The sequence below is a fragment of the Crassostrea angulata genome, chromosome 6 (genome assembly GCF_025612915.1).
Source record: "Crassostrea angulata isolate pt1a10 chromosome 6, ASM2561291v2, whole genome shotgun sequence".
Taxonomy (NCBI): domain Eukaryota; kingdom Metazoa; phylum Mollusca; class Bivalvia; order Ostreida; family Ostreidae; genus Magallana; species Magallana angulata.
In genome coordinates this window covers 47,541,660-47,551,507 of record NC_069116.1, presented here as the reverse complement: position 1 = coordinate 47,551,507, position 9,848 = coordinate 47,541,660, and the positions used below count along the sequence as shown (strand labels likewise).

The 9,848-nt window shown below is 33.6% G+C and overlaps 1 pseudogene; it reads right to left on the bottom strand.

Annotated features, from left to right (window-relative positions):
- Positions 1-4,215: 4,215 nt before the first annotated feature.
- On the bottom strand, positions 4,216-7,657 carry LOC128189982 (uncharacterized; annotated as a pseudogene).
- Between the last annotated feature and the right edge of the window lie 2,191 nt (positions 7,658-9,848).

The window sequence follows — 9,848 nt, the reverse complement described above, 5'->3', positions numbered from 1 at the left end:
GAAGCTATATAATTCATTATATAGCTTCTGAAGATTTTAAAATGAAAGCGCTTAAGCTATATTGAACGTTTTTCGTGTTTTCTTATTTAATTTTTATCTATAACTCGCCGACCACTGTGGATTTTATTGTGTTTCAATATATATATATATATATATATATATATATATATATATATATATATATATATATATATATATATATATATATATTTGCATGATCTTTACAAGATCATGCAAAATTCTGTCCGATTAATGCATTTTAAAATGTCGTTTAATTGCCATATCTATTCCTCCGGGAACTTAGCACATACATATACTGGCATATTTAAATGGATAAAAACTTACTTAAACAAGGAAGGAAGGAGGCACAAAAATATGAATACATAATGAATACATAAGTATATAATCAATGCAAAAAATGTTAGCATTTTAACACTTTCAGTTTATGCATATCAAAAATACTTTATGAATTCAAATAATTATTGCAATAATAACACTTGCAGACAGTAACAAGATTCTTTTAGCCGGATTTTGACTAGAAGGACACGCATAATTTGTCATCATAGTTCACAGCCTTTGCATTGCACATAATCATAAATGGATCCAAACTGTGCGACTTTGAGTTTATAAATAAATTCACATACACTAATTAATTAATTAGTGTATGTGAATTTATTTATAAACTCAAAGTCGCACAGTTTGCAATTTTTCCGGGCGCTTCAACTGTTGTAATTTCTGCCATAAGTGTAAAAGAAATATAATATTTTTAACAGTTTTTTCCTTTTGAAACAACACCAAAATTGTGATTTCATATTCTTATCATTCTTATTTTCAGGCTAGTAACCAGATGGACTAAATAATGTAAAAAAAGATCTCTATTGCTCTCGGATTTATTCCACTAAATTAAGCCGAACGATATCACAAGATATACCCAGGATTTAATATTATCATTAAAAACTTCTTAAATCATGAGGATGAATAGACAAAAGAACAATGCCATAAACCTAAACAACTAGGAAGTAGAGGAGGTGCAAACATTCATTTACCTTGGAGCCACAACGGACAAGGCCGGGAGGATGGAAAGCAGATGTAAATAAAAGATATGGATAAGCCGGGAGTGCCTTTTCACCCCTGAACAACCTGCAGAAACTAGCTCAGTAAATACAGTACTAAGACAAAACTCAGATTTCTGGACACAAAAAGCGTCTGTGTTTCTGAAATGGTCTAAACTCTAGATAACCGTCAATAAGATGAGGAGGAGCTTGATACATTTCATCAGTTTGTGGAGAAATTACACTGGCCACACAAGATGTGAAATCAACAACAATATAAAAGTACAGCGATGATCAAACAATCAAGGACATTCTAAGAAAGGTGTTGGGCACATGTAGGTACATATACCCCAGTGGCAGTAGAGGAGCGATCGAAACTAATATGGCGACCAAACGCTTTTATGCTGACATGAATTCATAACATCATTTGGTCGCCATATTAGTTTTTGATCGGCTCCTCAACGGGATATATATACCAGTCTGGAAAGTTACGATCGGTTGCTTTCTGATGCAGGTACTCTGGTTTCACGGACTTCTAAATGCATGTATTACACATTGTAGTAAATCATTTGTTTAAAAAAAAACCATAATCAAAATAACACAAAAGAAATTGATTCTTTGAGCAGAACAATAGAAATCGACAATTAATATGGCAGTAGTCGGATATATAATGAAATATACGTATTTATGAATGTCAGCTCTAAGTATCAACATGGAACTGACGTGTTGAAGCAATCTACGAATGTACTAATGTTCTTCGTCTTTTAGGTATCCAAGTTTTCCAGATCCCTTTCTAAAAATTTTGCAAATCTGTAACATCTGAAAACTTTTCATTTTTCTCAGATATCCTCCCATAAATCTCGTCATTTAGTCGGTCCCTTTACTACTTCTTTTTTGTTATGGACTTTTCTTAATCTCGAAATATTTCGTGTTCTTAAGTTGATACGTCTTTCTGTATAGCGAAGTTCTTCTTGTTAAATTTCTTTTACGATTTTTTTTCAACTTAAACATAAAAAGCAAAGTCAAATTAGTATTAGCATTAATATTAATATTAAGGGCATGGAAAAAAGAGGCAGAAATGAAATGAAAATTGCTACCATTTTGAAAATATGTCTACGTACTCTGCTACTTCTATCCATAAGACGACAAATAAATGGGTAATAGTTACAAATTAAAAGAAGCAAAAAACTCCTATTGTCAGGACTTCAAAGCACATAATGTTAGAATCCTAAACCGGTTTATAGGGACTTGGGACACGATTTTAGATCAAAATTTTCTTTTTCTTTTTTTATGTATAAAATGATTTACTTGCTCATTTTGAATGATTGACCAAATCTTGAATGTTGAAAGTCAAGCTATAAGAGAGATACAGAGGTAAAAAATCATTATTATGTATACAAAGCTCGAGTCTTATATTTGTTTACAAATAATGTAAAGTATGGGATTACCATTTCTTTGACCAAATGACTCGTGGCAAACAAGGTAACCTGATTCAATGTGTTTATAGATAATATGATAAACCGAAAAAGGAACATTTGATTGAGACTTATACCAATAAAACATATATGTAAACCATAACAAAGCTCACGATTTGTTTACAAAACAAAAAATTTTAAACTCTGTATCTTGCTTATACCTCAATATTTGAGCTTTGGAGTTTAGAAACGTGGGACAGCAATTATTATGTAAATGGTTTGCCTTTTGGTATAAATTCATGGTTATGTTATTGTTGAAATTACAGGTATAGATACAAAGATAACTTACATTCTTAAGCTTATCTCCATTACTAACATTTTCACCCTATATCCAACTTCAAACTTTCCAACATTCAACATACTTGTACAAAAAACTTATAAGTATTGAGGATATGAAATATCTAAACAGAAGGAGTTTCTTTAAAGCTGACATGAATTCATAAAAGCAATTGGTCGCCATATTATTTTTTATCTCTCCTCTACTGCCACTGGGGTAAATATACCGGTTGCGAAAGTTACGATCGGTTGCTTTCCGATCGAGGCATTCACGTTGCCCGGACTTCTTAATGCATGAAATACACTTTGTGGTAAAATGTAGTAATAAAGAATAAAGAAAACAACAATCAATGAAATACAAAACATATCTATTCTTTGAAAGGATGTCCAAGGTATCCGTATTATTTTGCACAGACTGTGTTGCCTTACTTCGCATGCACATCGAACACGATGTCGTTCATACAGCGTGCATAACATCTGCATCTTCTTGAAAACCCCGATGACACTACATCCAACTCAGCAGCTAAATGATAGTAAATCCAAGAAGGTAACAACGTTTCCATCCGTTCTTACAAAAAACGCCCCGTTTATAAAATCCATGCGATAATTGACATTGCTCGATCTGCCACCGTGTGTGGTTTGCGCATATGCGATGTCATAACATACACAGGAAAACGGTCTACAATTATCGAGGAATGTTTGAAGTATGTGCGCCTGGATTTCAGCCTGTCTTGTTTCGTCGTATTGGACATATCTTGCCAGTGCAGTGGTTGGCATATTATTTTTCTTCAAAACACTTTTCTGTGCGTCTTTTCGTCCAAGAACGTGTTTGGGTGTATGAAATTCCTGAATGCGGTGGAGCATGAATAATTATTCTCGGCCTTATATAGTGTGTGTGTAGCAATGAACAGAACAGTAGAAATCGACAACTAATATGGCGGTAGTCGGAGATAAAAGGAAAATAATGCGTATAATTATTAATTCATGTCAGCTTTAAAGAAAAAAATAATATTCACTCACCTCACCCTAGATAGGTATATATACTTATGTTAAAAAATAATTTCGATAAATTGACATTTGATCATAATTCTTATAAAATAACCAACGAAAAGAATTACGGATAAAATTTTTCGTTTAAGAGGAAACGATGAGTCCTTCCAGCGACCAAAGTGGTTAGTTTTATTTTTCCCTACGTTTCACCTCAAAAATGAATCTTTTCATTTCTTATTTAATACATATATTAAATTACAATACCTTAAGTCAAGAAACAAATTTTACATAACGTTAACATAAAAACAATTACATACATGTAATTTATACAGTGTATAGGGCGGGTTAGAGGAGGGAAACTATCAACTGACAGACTTGTAACGAACATCGCAATGGCCAAACCAACACCCATAATACGATTAATACAGCTCGCCAAGTGAGTCGTACACGATGAAATTACTAAGAATAGAATAAGAAATTCCGTAATGTCATAGAATCAAAATCTTTTGGAATTTTTTAAATACAATGTACAATTCTCGGATTGAAAAATACTTTAATTACTGAGTAAAGTCACACCCCCATCCCGGATTACTCACTGAAGGTCGAAGACACAAAAGTAATTGAAAAGTTGCAGACAATTGTATATGATCAGCACCTTAAATACAGATTAACAACATCTGTTCAAACATTAATTTTCTCTGTTGATCAGTAGAAATTTTGAAAGAAATTGTGTTGTTGTTGTTGTTGAGGCTTTGTTTTGTTGTAAATATCTGGAAAGTCCACAAAGGTAAACCTGACTCAAAATAGATTTTTCAATGTCAGCATACAAAGTTATCTTACCTGCTAGGCATTTAAACCAAATTCTACTTAAATATAGGTTGGAACGTTGCACTGCGATAAGACAACGTCGCAATTCAAGAATACAAATCTCTGCAATAGCATAAAGAGCAGGGACGTTCAAACTAAATTGCAGTTCAATTGCAACCACTCGCCTTGAATATCATTCATTTACAAGGATATTCTGTAATAAAATTCGTATAATGGAGACATCGTATCTGCATTACAGCAAACCTAAATTATAATCACCAAACATTTTATAAAATTTTCCTATCACTTTTTTAAGTGGATGTTTTTGTAATTTTTTATATACATCTGTATTTATTGTCGTAACAGTGGTAGCAATAAAAATGCTAAACAATTTCACTGTCACTTTAATGAATGTCTCAGGGATAAAACTACAAAATTCCTTGATTAAATATGGTTAGAAACAAAACTCAATAAATGAAAGTACGGTGTACAAAAAATTCACAAAGAATCTTTAAATACGGTTTTGTTTTAACTATACAATACGCTAAGATTAAATAATAGTACAATAATAAAATGGCATTGAAAACCATAGTTTGCAAAAAGCGTGATAAAAATGTTATTTTCAGGGGGAAATTGAATTCATTAAAATAAAGGGTTTTTATCTTTCTCGATTTATTGATTAAAGTGTTAAGCAAGCATCTTTATCATTTACATAATCTTAACTGTAAAATCATTTTATTCATGGAAACATTTTTTTGTGGATTTATAATTAATAAAAGTTCGTTAAGATTTTAATTACATGGATTTGTTACTATGTTTACAGACATATGTTCAATTATTAAATGTGAATGTGAACTCGTGGATATGGGGTACAAGTAATGAATGAATCTCCATGAATATTAATGAGTCTACAGTGTATCGCCACAATGGTCCGTAATTAAAATTTTAAAAAATGTGGGGTTGTTCTTTTTTTTCTTTTTTTTTTTTTACATATTAATCAAATATACATGTATATGCAAGACTAAATCAGCGTTCGTCAGCGTTAGGAAATAATACAAAAATAACATGAATTTATAAATGGATTATATATAAAAATATATAAATTAAAAAATAAAATATATAAATTTATAATAAAAAAATATTATTTAATGCAAACACGTTTACTGCAGTAGCGAAAAAGTACTTTTGTCTTTATACATGTAATTTTGTCAATTCTATCAAGCATAACATCTATACCCTAACATTATCGAAAGTATTATTTATTGTACGTTTATATGTAACGATTGATCTCATATGAAGCTGGAACCGTTTTATTCACTGATGTTTGAAATATTATGTTTATCGAGTACTTGAACATCTTCATTTAAACACCCAGTCCCACAGGCAGCCTAGTACAGTGTCGTAAACAAAATCACTGACCAACGATATGTCAATTGTGCAGGCGTATTTGATAAACCTTAGCACGTTCAGAAAAGCGACGAGTGATGTTGGAAAACTAGCTAGATCCGCTAACAAGGAGGACGAATCTGGTTCACACAGCTTACATCCACCTTTGCAGGCACTTTCAGTAGACATCTTGGAATTTTTACAAATGACGTAGACACAGCAGCAGGGAAGAAATGTTTTACAACTAAATCATAAAACATAAACAAGGAATTAAAATTGAATAATGAGAGCAAAGAATGAAGAGCTTATTGCTCCGGAATTTTTTTTATAAAGATTGTAAAACTGAAAAGATATAGTTTAAATGTACATGACTTACTCAATACAACAACAGCAACATGGACAAAGGCACTTGATGCAACCCAAAAGGCAACCTTTTATGCATTTCCCGCAGCGTGCAGCGCACTTTTCAAACAAGCTTGAGCAGCTACAAGAACCCCCAGATCCAGCTGAGACTTTGACATAAGTAAGATAACGCCAGATAGAACTTGCCATTGAAGAAATTCCATTGAACAATCCTTTTATCTTTTTAGGGTTTATTTCAGTGCCACATTTAAGACATATGTTACTTTCATATCGATGTATCAGGAACGATTGGGGAAATTTAACAAATGCGTTGACGAGAAAAACTTCGGTTCGTTCGTCTAGCCAGTCTCTTATATCTGTATCAGGGGGTAATCTGTGATTCTGAACGATCTGGTAAATTATGTTAGCCAACTGCAATGCAGCCAAAACCGTACCAGCTATTGTGAAATACAAAAACTGTTTTGTTTCATCTTCGTTTGGCTCTTTACTGCAAAACTCCTGTTTAAAAGAGTCTCCAACTTTGTCTTTTACGTCACCAATTGCATCATTCATATCCGAGTATTCCAGCCAGTCTGACACTAGACTTGTTATAATCAAAGCGGCAGAGAATACCCGACTTGTTGTGTACCACCATACCTTTCGCGGCTTCTTCTCCTTCTTCCCCTCCTGACCTTCTGGTTGCCCTACTGTTTGATACTGTACGTTTAATGGTACCTGAGTATTCCAAGCCGTTGAACCGGGTTGCAAATGAATATTTAATTGTGGAAATCCGTCGCCGCGATCAATATACTGGGCATTTGGTGGAAATCCGTATCCACGTTCAATAAACTGGGCATTTGGTGCAGGATAGCAAAGAACGCTTTCTTGATGATGTAACGTGCTTTCCTGGTATCCTCCATTCCAACCATGCCCTCCATCATTGCGGATTCCAGTTTTGATATAATCCGTTGCTTCGAATTTAGATGAATGGTCATTTTTTCTAGCTCCAGTTTCCGGTATTTCATACATCCGAGATCTTTCTCCAAAACGTCCCTGATGGTTTTCGCCAAGTTGTTCCATGTGTTCTTGTATGGGGTTGTCATGTATTGTAGAATTCCATTTACCGCTTTCTTTATATTTTTCCTCGGTTTGGTAACCTCAATTTCTAGACCCTTGCAGACCTGAAGCTTTTGCATGTTGAGACATCTCATTTTCCTCGAATCCCCTCTCAGGGATCTCATTAAGTCGATGGTTTCCTTTATGCATTTCCAAACTGTAGCCATTTTCTCCTATAGACAAACCTCGGCAATTATGTTCTAGGTCTGCCATTTCTCTTGTGACTGTGTGACTGAGATCTTTGATATCAAGTATCAAATACCTGTAATATTGCAAACGAGTTTCATATGCAAGGTGAAAAAAAATATAATGCAAATTCTTGGTTCCTAGCAATGGAAGAATGTGACAAGAGATAGTCAATAAATACGCTTAAAAACCGTTAACGGAAATTTGCCGAGACCCGATTTTAAAGTTTCAAGAGGTAATAAATTTACATTAAAAAAAATAAATTTAAATGCAAGATTATTGCTGTCACATTCAGCAAAATACAAAACACGCATGCCCGCTAACCACTCGGCCATCTAGGCCGCTTTCGATGACGAACGAAACCTAGCAATCCGTTCGCTCACTACACGTCGTTTTAGATACAGGTGGAATACAGTTAAACGACGATTTGAGCGGATCGAGACGATACACATTGCAATAACTCTCAAACTGACATATACCTTCCTATAATGAATGACATAGATATACAAAAAGCTCCACCTCCGGCCCGGTCGGGACGTCACAATACTCTAAGAATGACGTTATAATACTCAAGGGGAGATATAATTCGTACTAACTGTGTATGGAATATACACGGTCTCCACGTGACTGCTGTTCACTAATTGTTTCCTTACAATTTAGCAGGAGGTAAGATTTATTTAAACAATAAAATGCTTTCTTTGGTGATTCATTCGGGATATGAAGGTGGTGACATTGCAGAAAAAATACATAACCCGCGTTAGCGCGTTATGGAAATTTTTCTACAATGATCACTACCTTCATAACCCGAATGAATCATGAAAGAAAGCATTTTATTGTTTATATTAACATCTTTCTTTAAGTTAATCGATAAATTGATTAGGAAAAGTAAGTAAAATTCACTAAATTACTGTTGATGTACGTAAGTAAGTTAACAAAAAGAAACAGCCAAATCGTCTCCTGTGAGACTTTTAGTCTGACATCGTCATGATTATCTCGTGCAGTCCGTGACTTTTCCTAGGTCGCTATAGGTTTGGACCAATCGATAAACAGGTCGTGTCGATATCTGTCCTGTCATTTTCTTGTCAGTTCAGCCGCTGTAGATTTCGACCAATCGATAAATGGGCGTGTAGATTTCAGTCTGGCTGTTTCTATAGAGCTATGAATTAACTATAAGTTTCCGTAAGAAATAAAAAGAATAATACTTGGGAGATGTAAATATACATATATTGAGCACAAGCATTGCATTAACTCTCAAATTGACATCTATCTCATACGTGTGGTGTGTATTACCCGTGTGATAAACCTTTGCTATATCAAACGGTTGATGCTTTATCAAATACGTCCGGTCCGAACTATTCGCTTTAACGCTTCAGTGACCTATTTTCAAAGATTAGCAAGTACTTTCAACATAACTATATCTACTACCAAACATGACATAAAATTTTGATAAGATTTTGTCAGAGATTTAAATTACAATTATGAAGAAAAACACATAACATTGTAGCATATGTGTCAGAACAGTTAGATTTATCTCCGAAATGACATACTAATTTGTATTGCGCAAGATCACAATAACCGCTTAACAAAACGTTGCATCATCTATTTTTTTATCGTTAAAAAAAATTTTATTCGGGTCATATAAGGGACTCTCTCAAAAGCTTTATAATAGAAAATCAAATTGTATGAGATAAATAGAACATCTATAATTGTGTGATACTATATTTGCTTTATCCAACTCGTTGAAATGGTTATATTCGCTCGGCAAGCCTCGCAAATATATACATCATTTCAACTCGTTGGATATAAAAAATACAAACTCACACAATATAGATATTCTCTATAATTCTGTTTATACTGACTGCTATAGATATACATAAAGCACAGGGAAGTCCACTATACCGGAGCTCCAAACGCCCTAGTTTCCGTTCGAGTGGGTTCCAAAGGTCGTGAATTCAAGCCCCGTCCTGGGCGGAGGTGGAGCTTCAATATAGTGAATTCCCTGTGATATATATATATATATATATATATATATATATATATATATATATATATATATATATATATATATATATATATATATATATGTGTGGTTTGTAGTTGCCCAAATATGGTTTATTAGTGGTCAGTAAATTCAATACGGGGCGAGCGCTGAGCTCGAGTTCTATGTAGAATTTACTGACCACATATAAACCATTTCGGGTTAACTACATACCATATA